The sequence below is a fragment of the Miscanthus floridulus genome, chromosome 5, assembly GCF_019320115.1.
Source record: "Miscanthus floridulus cultivar M001 chromosome 5, ASM1932011v1, whole genome shotgun sequence".
NCBI lineage: Eukaryota > Viridiplantae > Streptophyta > Magnoliopsida > Poales > Poaceae > Miscanthus > Miscanthus floridulus.
Genome location: NC_089584.1, coordinates 127500554 through 127514746, shown reverse-complemented (window position 1 = coordinate 127514746; position 14193 = coordinate 127500554).

Sequence of the window (14193 nt, the reverse complement as noted above, 5' to 3'; positions counted from 1 at the left end):
AGTGCTAATTAACAAGCTTTTGCAATGATTGACTGCTAGCTAGTAAATGACAAGACATGAGATGGTACCTCGTGGTTGTAGACCTGAGCCGGGAACCAGAACTTGCCGTTGTCCATGGACAGGTACCACGACATGATGGAATCATCCAGCACGGGGGCGGACGACTTGCCACCGTCGGCCTTGGATCGCATCCAGGACACCACCGGCAAACGCAGGACAGCGCGGCGAGACACCTCCGGCGCTTGCCGCCGCCGCCGCCCGAGACGGAGCCTGCGGCGCCGGACTTGCTGACGGACGCCGCGACAAGGGCGAGCTGCGACAAGCTGGTCCGTACGTATTGTATCCCCGACGCCGCGACAAGCGGCGAGCTGCGACGCGCGTAGGGCAGCACCAAACACGCGGCGTCGACGTCGTCGTGCCGGTGTCCCTCGTCGTCGTGCCGGTGTACAACGCCGAGATCTCGCCGGCGTCGACGCGCGACGTCCTGTCCTCTTTGCTTGATGTCAGTATTCTCTATTCTGTGCATGGACGCACACCTTCTAGTTCTGCCCATGATTTCGAAGCTTTATTATTAGTTTGCATTGATGGATGTGCTCTGCTCGTGGCGTGCAGATCTTTATCAACGTCGGCATCCTTCTCGGCTACGTGTCGAACTACGCGTTCGCTGACCTGCCGGTGCACCTCAGCTAGCGCGTCATACGCCGCGGGAGTGCTGCCAGCCTGCCACCGGTGCTCCTCGCCGCGGGGGTGCTGGCCATGCCAGAGTCACCACGGTGGCTCGCGATGCGCGGCGCTACGCGCACGCACGCGCCGTGCTGTCGCGCACCTCGGACACCCCGGCCGAGGCTGACCTCCGCCTGGAGGAGATCAAGCGTGCCGTCAGAGTCACCGTTGTGCCACGATCCAGAGATGACAGTGGCACATGGACGGAGCTGCTCATCCGACCACCGGCATTCGTGCGACGAATCCTCATCTGCGTCGTCGGGCTGCAGTTCTTCCAAGAAGCGTCGGGCATCGAGGCTGTCGTGCTGTACAGCCCGCTGGTGTTCAAGCGCGTCGGCATGCATGTCTTCGTCGGACCGGGCCGTCCTGGGCGCCACGGTCGCCGTCGGAGCGGTCAAGACGCTCTCCATCCTCGTGGCCACGTCCCTCTCCGACTGCCGCGGCTGGCGCCCGCTACTGCTTGCCAGCACCGGCGGTGTGGCCATGGCGATGGCGTCCCTGGCCGCGTCGCTCCGTCTCGGCGCGACGTCGGCGTGCCTCGCGTCCATGCTGGCCTTCGTCGTGGCGTTCTCTGTCGGGTTCGGGCCGCTGGTTCCTGCGTACGGCGCAGAGGTCCTGCCGCGGCGGCTGCGCGCGCAGGGCACGAGCGTGGGCACGGCGGTCGGGGGCTGGTGTGCGCGGTGGTGAGCATGACATTCATTTCGCTCGCCGGTGCCATCACCATGCCTGGGTGCTTCTTGCTGTATGCCGGCGTGGTGGCGGCTACGTTTGTGTTTGTGTACACGCGGCTCCCGGAGATGCAAGGACGTTGGTACGGGGTCTATGCGGCGGGTCGCCAGGGCGATGGCACGGGGCTGCGCAAGAGCTCCGGCAATATCGTCCATACGAAAATACTTGAACTTCCCTATTTGGCACCGTGGATTTCTGCTGCAAACAAGGGTATCCATGTCTTTTTACCGGTTACTTGACACCGTTACTGTCCTAAATGGACGACAGTGCTATTTACGAAAGGAAATTTCAACTTGATGCCAGATAAGAAAGTTCAATTTTTTGAGTGCCAAATACAAAACACTGATTTGTTTCAGTGCCAAATAAATAATTCTCTCAATTTAGAATGGTGACCGTTTTTCCTGGGCACGTGCGAGCAAGTACTCAGATAAGAGTGTTGTTATGACACAATTAGCACATATTAAATGGTATTAATGTACTTTAAGCAATAATAAAGGTGGATTAAGAGCTATAAAAGAATAGCTTCACATAATAAATATCGTGAAGCAAATGGCATAAATGAGAAATGAGTCCAAGGTTAATTAATAATAAAATGCATAAATGATAGGCATGTGGTGAATATGATAAATTGATGGATATCCATTGGTCTCTCATACGAAGCTTGGTCATTTAATGCGATACCGAATTTGGGTCTTATAATAAATGAAATGGCAAGCATGTGGGTTAAGTGAAGATTGAGAAATAGGTGATTGCGTAGGGGATGGTCTCGCTACATGAAGATTGCTAGTGCAAATTCAAGCAAGAGACAACAACGCAAATAAAATGGTTCCCAATGTATGCTTAAAGTTAAAGCTGATTCAAGACAAGATGTGACTTTTCATGACTCTCGATAGAGTGAAGATAGTAAGGAAATGGATTCTAGGGACTAAGCGAAGGTGAAGGGTAAGTGGCGGCTTGAAGACCGAGTACCATAGCTAAGGTGAAGAAGAGAGTATTTATATTGAGGGCCTATTTGGTATAGCTTATAAGCTGCTTATGGCCAAAATAAGCTGAAATCAACCGCAAAACGATATGCTTTTCTGCAACTTATTCTGGTCGCACTTATTCTCATCGCTCTCGTTTGTACTAAAAAGCAGAAGCTAGATCAAACAAGCCTATTTTGACCATGCTTTTACTGTATTTGTGTTGCTTGTCTAAGAAGCGCTTCCTAGATAAGCTGTGTAGCAGATAGGGGCTGAGTCGAGGTACTAGTAAAGCGATGCAAAGTACTATTGACATGAATGATCAGACCGATTTGGAAATGTAACTTTTGAATGAAAAATGTAGTATTGATCAAATGGTTCGAGAAATCCACGATGATAGTTCAATGTGGTTTAGCTCAAGGCAATGAAGGTATTGAAATCCCTCAAATGATGAAAGTTGAGAAATCAAACAATATATGAAGAATGACAAGCTCAAGTGGTAAAAATTGTGTATCTTTAATTTTTGAATGGTAGTTTGAATAGGTAACGGTTACTTCTAAGTTAGCCTGGACATGCAGGTTTCCAAACTAGCTTAGACCAGTTTTGACAGAAAAGCCCCCAACTAATAGTTTTTGTGGGAGGGCTACTTATACCTTGTAGCACCCGGTTTTAAGAACAAAACTAGATACACACCATATGTGAGCCTAGGAAATCAAATCTCACATATAACTACAAATAAGGGTAATATCGAAAGACAATGCTCAATATATAACGTACTTAGTATAAAGGATATAACCTTAGACAGCAGACAGCGGAAAGACAATTCCGATCTTCAGGTAAAGACTCCAATTCCATAAGGACAACTGACTGGTTGATCACAAGCCTAATTTCTCCAAACTATAGCAATCTGGTACCCATCCGGGATTTTTTCCAAATATGTGAAAAATAAAGCAAGCGTAAGTACATGTCGTACTCAACAAATATAACATGGGGTTCATGAGGCTCAAAAGGCTGACACTAGTTTAACCACGATTAGCTTTTATTGAGTTATGATTTTAGCAATAGGGTGGCAACAAAGTTATCATAAGCACATAAACACATGATCAGGTAAACATGAATAATGAATAGCATAAACAATAATCATTAGTGAGCATCTTCATCATCAGTATCATCAGTGTTCATCATCTATTCCGTAAATGTTCCAAGGCCGCTCATGACCGTGAGCACGGTGATATACCAATTTTACACTCTGTAGAGGTTATACACTTTCAATGTGAGTCGTGATTTACCCTTTCACCCGAGGTAGCTAATCTCTTGACCTGCTTTCAAGGAAGGTCGGCAGGGTTCACTATGAAGCCTTTCAAAGGTTCATCTAACAAGTTAGGGCCATTAGATTCACTCGGCAAACAGATGTAGGAACCCTCATTCCCGATGACAATGACACACAGTCTATAGATAAGGGGACATAGGCTGTCCTATACCCGATTCGTCTAGCCATTCTTACGCTAATAAAGGTAACTACTAACAAGCTAGAAAATGTCATCATACTAAGCTAAAGCCAGAGCCATGTAACCCTCACAGCCATACTGTAAGTCCCGAATGATCACTTACAGATAAGTCCTTAGGGAGAGGAATCTAGAGCACTATAAAAACAGCCCAATGCTCTAGCCCCCTTGTTCCATGTTGCTAAAAACCGTCTTTTAAATGTTTATTGCATATACCATTAGTCAAGTTATAAGATCATGGCTTTAGTTGAGCACTAGCAAAGCTACCCAATACAATAACCCAAAGGTATCAATGTACAAGTACAAAAGACTAGGATATCCTTAGTGGTAGTCAAGGTAGACACATGCAGCATGAATTAAATGATTAAAGGTGTATAGGACAACTCTGATCTTCTTTTAGTCCAAAACTTCAAAGATCTGCTTCTTGATTCACCACGTATAGCTCACTGACTGGACGTAATCATAGAACAACACACAAACATCCATACACATACATACATAGCATAAAATTACATCTATATTAGAATAGTACACTAAACATATGAAACAATAAGTAAAAAGGTTTTAAAGATGTTCTACACGTTACTACGAACACACAGACGCAAAAAGCACGCTAATCGGAGCTATGGTGAAAAAGATACATCTACCGATATATACTTTTAAAAAGAAACTATAAGCTTTATTTATTTTAGCTATAAAACATGTATAAGATACTTCAAAAAAATACCTTAATTGAGTTAAGTCAAACTATACTTGATTTAGAAAAACAAGGTAAAACTAATCATATAATTGACCAAGGTGAAAAGCCTAAGTTACTTTTAATTAGAAAAATCCAATTGCATAATCATTATTCAAGTTAGGCTTTAAACCATAAAATTCCAGAGCTCTTGACATGGAAAACATTGATACCAATGCGTAGTTTATGTCGTTACGAATCTAACGCAACTTGAACGGGTCAAATCGGAGTTAAAACGGAGAAAATATGGCCTAATGAAGATAATGGCAATTTTGTAAATAGATAGAACTTGATTTTTGAATTTAAAATAAATAAAACCAGATTTTAAACCGAATCAGGGACTGTGGATACTATTTTGAAGAAAGACGGGGCTCTTTAGAAAAACTACAGGGACGGCAGGTTCAAATTTAGAAAAGACAGGGGTTCTTTTGAAAGAATCAAAGCGAAGGGGTACCACACAATCTGGACCGTCGGATTGAATCTGAGCGGACGGGATTAGAAGACGTCATCGACGGTGAGCGGGGCGGCGGCGCATGGCCGGAATAAGCAGGGGGCCTCGCCGGCGTTCGTCGTTCTACCGATTCCGGGCTTAATCGGCCAAATCAAGTACACAAGGAGGAAGAGGAGATGACTACGATCTCGACTATGGGTTCAGAGATGGCAGCGAGCAAGCAAAGGCGAGCAGAGGCTCGGGACGGCGGACAGCGGGGCTCTGCAAAATCCGACGGCACACAGGAGCAAGAGAGAAGGAGGAAAAGAGAGAAAAACGGAACCGAGACCTTCTATGGTGCTTGGTGAAACTCGGCAAGAGGCTGCTTACCGTGGCGGTGACGCGGCGAATCAGCAGCGCGGTTTGCGGCGGCGGAAGCTAGGGTTCGGCGCGAGCGTCTCGACGAGGCGCTGTTGGTCAAAACGGAATAGGAAGAGCGGCGGGGGTCGGGTGGCTGCTATTTATGGGGGCGAGAGGAGCCTTGGGCTACACAGCAAGAGGAGGCGTAACAACGGTGGAGTCGGAGGAGGCGGCGGTCGTGTCCGATGCGATCACGAGAGGAAGAAGACAGTGCTGAACGGAGCGGGCAAAGTGCTAACTGGGGCAGAAATGTTGGGGCCGCTGTGGGAAGAGAGAGGGAGGTGCGGCACGGAAAGAAGGCCGAGAGTTTGAGGGAGGTTGGGGGGGGGGTGTGGTGAGGTGAACGCTGGGTGATGGGCCGTCTGCTGGAATGGGCCGCGGGAGAGGGAGAGCGGAGCAGGCCGGGCCAGATTGAGAGAAGGAATGATCTTTTTTTCTTTTCAAAGCTTATTTAAAATCCATTTTCAAAAACTATTTGAATTGGTTTGAACTTTGAACCAAAACCACTCAGTACAAAGAAACAAATGCACAAGCATGTATGCAAAATAGTGTTGCTACACCTTATGGTAAATTTTAATTTAATAAAAAATTATTTCCTATGTTTTATTAGCACAAAAATTTAAAATTAAATCTGTTTAGCTATATTCCAAAAGAAGCAAATTTTAGGGTGTTACGTACCTCCTTCCACTGACCTTGGAAGGTTGTTGATGCATTCTTGAGTTGTCTAACGTCAGAAAAGTTTTAGAGGGAACTCTCAAACTTTATGTCGAGCAAGTATTAATCAGTATGGCACCCACATATGTCTAGTAATTATTACTACTCCAGATTTTCAAATTATGAGTACTTTACGAAGCTCTTTTTTTCTCGAGAAATAAAACCTAATGCGCTACCTACTTTTTGAGTTCGCTGGTTCGCTATGTAGACATAAGATCTATCTGAGGCAAACGGTATGAGATAGAGAAGGCTCCCGGCTTCTTTCTTGGGGATACTATCAGTGTCGCAGATAACTTGATGTTCTAGAATTTAAAAAATGTCGCAGAAACTTGCTGTTTTAGTTCTTGGACAACAGATTGTGTTCATATCGACTTGAGATTGCGCTATACGTGTATCCATGCATTTATTTTAATGAGATATGTACCTTAATTAGCATGGTTCACCTTCAATAAATAGAAGTATATATGTAATTTTTGTTGAGGCTAATCTGCTGTGAAAATCTTAAAACGTATCGTCCTGTTCGCTTGAACTTAAACCCGTTACAGTATTTTCCTCCCAGATACCTTAATTAGCATGGTTCACCTTCAATAAATAGAAGTATATATGTAATTTTTGTTGAGGCTAATCTGCTGTGAAAATCTTAAAACGTATCGTCCTGTTCGCTTGAACTTATCAACCACGTTACAGTATTTTCCTCCCAGAGCGAAACAACATCAACCGCAAGAATCATCGGCCCAACGATTTTTTTAGACCGAGGGGAGTAGTATCGCTCATTCTGACTCACGTGCGGTGTCTATTCGCTCCGTATGAGCACAGTACTGTATTGTACCCATCAGAGCGCATTTTAGCTCCGTTCGTGGTCTGAAACTTGGCTGAAACTGGCTGAAAACCACTGTTCTGGCTGAATTATTGTGAGAGAAAAACGCTGTTCCGGCTAAAAAAATAAGCCGAACAAGCCGAATATGGGTAAGCCAAACATGGGCCCAGGAGGCTAGACCCTGGACGGTTGCGGCCAGCGCGCGTGTGACAAGGGAGACACGAGCACTAATGACTACAGTAATGTACAGCTCTGCACATGCACGCGCGGGGCCGTACCATTTCCCTCCTGCACACCAACCTTTATTGAGCCTGTTCGGGCTGATAAGCTCGGCTAGTACTGGTTTATTGTGAGAGAAAAATACTATTGACTGACCGATAAGCTCTGGCTGAAATCAATCAGCGAACAAGCTAAATTATCTCATGCCTTTGTGCCTTTGGAAATTGGAATATACCGTGCTCTTCCAAGCAGCATGTTCTCCAACCATAAAATTGAAAACTTATTGTTACTTCTACCTATTACTGGAGTAATTTGATGCTTCAATATTTATGTTTCTCCCTCTGTCTAAAAAGAATTACATTTCTTTTAGGAAGGAGGGAGTACATGGTAAAATATATCCTTAGAAATTGTTGCTAAAATATAGGCAAGTATATGTCCAAGATATTCTTCCACCTACTGATTGAGACTTGAGAGCTTTAAATATAGGGCCTATTGTCGTCCTTGGATGTAGCAAGGTAGACGACATGAGAGATATGATGATAAAACTAATATACCTATCCTGATTTAGTGCATTGCCTGATAGATATTTTTCCTATTAACTAGCGATGCATGGACTCGTTCGGTACAACTTCAGCTCCTAACTCGAGCTATTTCAAAAATCAAGCTTAGTAGACTAAAACAGAGTGGTTTTAGTCTTTATTCTTAATCTAAAATGAAAACACGATGGCACTTGTAGGCATCTTTGGTTTACCCTATGCTAGAGGCGGATCTCCACCTAGGGCTAGGGTGGCTCTAGCCTCGGTCTAACCCAAAACAAAGCCACTACTACTCTTAATGTTTCTCTCTCAATAACCCATGAAAACTCCGGCCCTAGAAGGTCCAGCTCATGAACTCTATTATTACTTGTATTCTTTGTTATTTCAATTATAGCATCTAGTTTACTTCTAGTTCAAGTTTGGTGTATGCCTCATTTCTAGACCTGCCACTGCCCTCAGCCCTAGCCCTTCGCATTCCTGGACCTTAGTATATCCGATTACGATTCTAATAATTAAGAACGACTTCAGTGTGCCAAACAATTTGGCAACAGATTTGAAGCAAAGATGACTTAAAGATTGGGCCTTTTTTTGGACAAGGAAAGATTGGGCGTTGAAGCCTCCAAAAAGGGTTAGCAGTTAAGAACTACTCCTGACACATTATGTGGTTTCAATTGAGCTTTACTCCTTCCGTCCCATAATAATTGCACTTCTAGAGTTCAATTTTTTTTTCCCAAAATAAGTATACATCTACGTATAAGACAACGTAACTTTATTTGTCTTTTTCTACTTTCTCTCCTCTCAAAGTGTAATGATTGTAACTTTTTAGGGGTATATTTATAATTTTTCACTAGTATTATTATCTTCACCAAAATTCTAGAAGCGTACTTATGTTTTTGTGACTGAGGGAGTACTCCTTGCTCCTCGGTCCTCACTTACACTATTACGGAAAACACCCAGGACCCAAACCAGTAAACCACCTACAGGGAGACACACAGTGCCAGTGAGCCAGTCTCGCTCACCAACCGGCGTTTTTCCCCTCCTTGCGGATCGAGGAGTTTGTGCCCGCATCTGATCCATAGGTTGAGCGTGCGTTAGCAAAGATCACATATCCTTGCCAAATGCTGGTCCTATCCATTCTATACCAACCTCTCTAGCTCGCAATGCGGTCCTAGCCTGCAGCAGGTCTGGTCGTTAGCCTGCATGGCAGGCAGCTGGGGCGGGGTAGCCGTGATGGTTGAATGCAGAGCTAAAGTTTAGAGACGTCGTAACGGTGTCGTAGGGATCCCACGCGAGAGCGTTTGATAGCAATAATAAAATAAATTATATAAGTTTTTAGTAATTCATGATATAATTTATTAAACATAATTAATCTATTATTAGCATATGTGTTAATGTAGCATCATATTATCAAATTATGGACTAATTAGATTTAAAAATTCGTCTCAGAAATTAGTTATAATCTGTATAATTAGTTATTTTTTAATTTATATTTAATACTCCGTACATGTATCTAAATATATAATGTGATAGGCACTAAACTCTAGGAAAGAAACTGGGCTAAGTCACGCCTCACTCATCGCTCACTCCACTCACCGTGCTGTGCTGTCCTGTCCTGTCCAGCCCTTCATTTGATCGTGAAATCCTAGCGGCGAATGCCAGCTGCTCGCTAGCCCCGGCCCTGATATTTTTGCTTGGCCTGTAACAAGCGTCGGTGCGCGCAGCATCTGCTCAAGAAATTCTCTCAACTGCAGAACTGCTGCACTCACCTTACATTTCGGCACAGCACCATCACACGAAGAAAATTCTCTTCCTTTTGTTTGGATGCAGAAATGACAATGACTAGCTACTCTCATCTCTAGTCAAGTGTGCTTGACGTTTCAGCCAGGAGATAGTAGTTTTTACAGATGCTACAAGGGTTTGTTGAGGTAGGCGATGATGAGATGCTACTTTAATTCTATCGCCAGTGATAAGTGGATGTCATTATATATAACCCTCTAGGTTTGTTAATTTGGAGCCGCCCTGGTGGAAGCAGATGCCATGCGAATATGCCTTCCGATCCGCCATCCATGGCGCCATGGCCTGCGTTAACTTCAGATCGCGCCAAACGGTTAAGACAATTCACCTGGTTATGTATCTTGGCATGCATATTCCATATAGATACAGTAGGAGCTACTAGTGGTTTTTTCTCGGATACGGAAAATATTTGTGAATCACTGTAATTAAGGTAGAAGAGTTTAATACAAACGACGCGCTGCTGACAAGCGCCCTAGTAGCTCTACACGATTACAGTCAGAGGTTGGATCATCATATCTTACAGATTCGAGTTTCGATATAACACAAGAGGTAGACAACCAGGATGTGGATGGCAATGCAACTTAAAGATGTCATGATCTATCCATATCATAGTAATATGCACAATGTCTTGTATACATGAATGATGCAATGTAAAGGGCAGTCTAATCAATATTACATTACAAGCAGGTGAACGAGTTTACCCAATGTAACAGAATCGACCAATTATACGAAATTAAGTAAGAAAATCATCCACCAGAGCAGACGATTTAGCCAACTTAAGCCCGTATAACCCGGTAGTCCGTGAAATCACGAAGGATTTCAAACCAATTCGTGTCCCAGCCATGATCGTAATAAGTTTAGCGGTCACCAATCACATATTACATAAAAGTTTGCATAACAGATACATCAGAGTTTAAACATAGTTATTACAAAACAAGTTCAAATAAAAGTAGCGGAAGTCATTTGTTTAAAACCACACACACTCACACGGAGTTCAATTATAGTGCCAGCTGATGATCATCTCCAACAAAAGCATTAGACGAGACGTAAGGAATGACCATGCCCATGGTCCTAAGCATCACCCATCGCAGGATACAGGCAGTTGATACAATAGCCATAGTACATCTGCCCATCTGCAACAAGTGGGAAATAAAACCCTGAGTACGAGAATGTACTCAGCCAGACTTACCCGACATAACCGAAAATAAATGACACCAAGGATTATGAAGGGCTTTTTAGTAGGGTAGCTGACTCATTTGCAAAAAGAAGCATTTTTAGCATTTCAAGAACCTTTCTAAAAGCATTATTGCCAAGTTAATTATTATTAACCTGTCAACTAGATTTGCACCTATACTAGAGTAAACATATGATTAAGTAGATAATGATAACCAATGATCATTAATCAACTTCCATGCTGTCATATTCATTATAACTGTCCAAGTGTTCCATAACATTTACTACGATGAAGTAACTCAAGTCAAGTGCTCACTATCCAGGAGCGATGGCGATTCGAATCGATTCCTAACCAGCTGGTGATTTGTTCCTTACACAAACCTCACTCACCCGCTAAAGTGAGATATTGATCACCGAGTCAACTTTTCAGGAATCTCGAGTTTGCCAGGAACCACATGTACCCGGGGGCCGACCGACTGCACTTTGGTCTTATCATCCCGCCCCCGTTTCCTACCACACCTGCTTCGGCACAGTGCGCTGCGGGCAATCTACTCGGCCCGAAAAATCTCCCAGCTTCACGGTCGGAAGGTACTTTATCCGGCCAGCTAAATGTAAGGCATGCATTCAACATGACTCGAGGCCCAACAACGGCCGGTCCTTAATCGACACAGACGGAAAACACTACAGTCCAAAACACTGCAAGTCTCCGTCCGGTCTCAACTTCATTTAACACTTAGTTATACCATGACTTCATAGTCATCCAAGCAGATCTAGGTAACCACCTATAGCTCGCAGGTGACAGGAAATCACCCGACTTCTACCGGTCTAAGCCAGCTAAGCATTGACTCGACTGCGGATACCAGGGTAACAAGGATATAGTATAACAAAGGTAAGCAAGGTATAATGCAGCAACGGTTGCAAACAACTCCTGAACGTAATGCATCAATTAAAGTAAAGCATTTAATTAAATTATTGCAAATCGGGAGGAAAATGCTCCGGGGCTTGCCTCTCTCGAAGGAGCTCGGACGGTGATCGGGGCACTCCGGAAGTTCCTCAACGTCCTCCTCGTCGGCTTCTAGCACTTCCTGCGGCTGCACCTCGAGCTGCTCCTCGGGCTCCTCGGGAATGACGACTGGGTTCTCGGTTTGCGATCCTGTATGATGCAATGCGTGTAAGTGCCTATGCAATCGGTGCATCGAAGGAGATGAATGCAATGGATATGTGGAAAAGCAAGGTAGTCAACATCATCCAAGAAACTATGCTACAAGCACATGTCATCTACTGCATTCTCTTCTACTACTAATATGTTAAGTTAACCTATCTTATGAAATGCTTCAAAGATACACCAAAGCTTTACTAATTTCTTAATCACACTTAAAGCAACACTTGCTTAAACCCTAATTAATAATAGGTTTGAATAGCAACCTATATTTCTGATGCTCCTAAAAATCTAAGAAAATTACAGTAGCATAGTACTATTCGAAGCAGACTACCATAAAAATTTCATAGCATTTGGATAAGCGAACTATCCTACACAAAAATGACAAGCTAAAACATCAAAATGAGCATGAAATTACTTTGTACTATGAAAAGTGTCAAACAACAGAATTAGTATTTTTCCTAAGTTCTTAATAGCATATAATGACTGTACAAAAATTACCACATGCATGTTTTATACAAAGTTTGCTCTCTAGCAAAAATAACAAAAATCAGCCATTAAAGGCACTTGAACTACACCTCCAAAGTTTTCCACAGCACATGCATGAAACATATTTTTCCTAGGAAGTACATGACCTAAGAAGATTAACAAACTTGAAATCATATTTTTCTGCAGACTATAGATTTTTCTACATATTTTTCAAGTTATCAGCAATATCCATGATTAATTAAAATCCTACAGAAAAGTATCCCAAACATGACATGCAATAATTTTCCCAAGTAGATCTGGTGATAAGGAACCTAGCAAATTTTGTTTCAACAAATTTGGAGCAAGTTTGACCATCCAAACATTTCTCAAACCATTTTTGATTTCAAATAACAAATAATAAATGGAAATCAATTCATTTCAGAAATGCTGGGCCGGCCCGAAGGGAACAGCTGGCCCATGGCCATCACCGGCCTGCGCGGCCCGAGCGCGAGAGGGGGGGAGACGGCCCAATCAGGGCGTCAGCCCACGGCCTGGCTCGGCCTGGCCAGCCGAGGCACGGTGACACGCCGGGGCGCGCGCTGGCGCGACGGCGCGGCTCGGCCAGCGGCCGGCGGCCGTCTCCGGCCATGGCAGCACAAGCCAGCGAGCGCAATAGGTGTGCGAGGCTATGGCGCAAACGAGCAGGCAGCTAAGCACGGCTGAGAAGGGGAGGAAGAGGGCGCTCCACGGCGGCCGAGCACGGCGGCGCCATGGACGCCGGTGGCGAGGCGCGGGGAAAGCTTACCCAGGGCTCGGAAGGCGGCGCAAGCGCGAGCGTGAGCCAAAGGAAGGCGAGGCGCGGCTGTGGGCGCGAGCAATCGGAAAATGATGCGGCGGTGCGAGAGCTTGGCGTCGGCGGAGCGGCGGGCGCGGCGAGGGCGGAGCTCGAGCTCTCGGCTCTGGAGGGGAGAAGAGGAAGCGTGGGCGCGAGTGAGCGAGTGCGCGGGCATCAGCAGGTGAAGGCGGGCGCGTGGGCGCGGTGTCAGGCCGTGGCTGCCGCGCGGCGGGCGACGCCGGCGCGGAGTCGCCACGCGGCGGGATTCCTCTGCCGCGGTCGCGGCGTGGCGCTGCGACGGGCGCGCGAGTGCGGGCGAGCGGGAGAAAGAGCCGGCGCGCTGGGCTGGGCTGGGGCGCTGTGGGCCGGCGCGGGAGAAGCGCGAGGCGCGCGGGTGGGAGGCTGGCTGGGCCGGCTTCGGCTGGCGGGCCAGAAGCGAGGCGGCGGCCCAGAAAAATAGAAATGGAATTTTTCAATTTATTTTCAAGAAATTTTTAAATGCCATCTTTCAAACATTATTTTGAGCAAGAAAATGACCTCTTTTGAAAATGTACCAAAAATGAAAGTTGCTTAGAATTTAATTCCCTACAACTTTACTTTTATGACCAAAGTCCAATTCTATCTAGATTTTAAATTATAGAATCAAAGTTACATTTTAACTCAAAACCCTAATTTTGGGAATTTACTTTGGAAGCAAAGTTTTGAATTAATTTGAATACGAACCTTGCTCCAAAATTTTTGCTAAACAATTCTAGATGATTTACAAGCATAACCAACAGTTTCTACTCAACTAGCAAGCAAGAATCAGAGCAAAACAACTCTAATAAGTGTATGAGTCATTTAGTTTTCACAAACATGTTTCGGATGTTTCGAAGTAATGTTTCAGTTGTTATATGCAAGATTACGCATGTATGAATAGGATGCTTGATGATGCACGATATGTACGATTAGCAATGCCTAAATGCAGTCATAA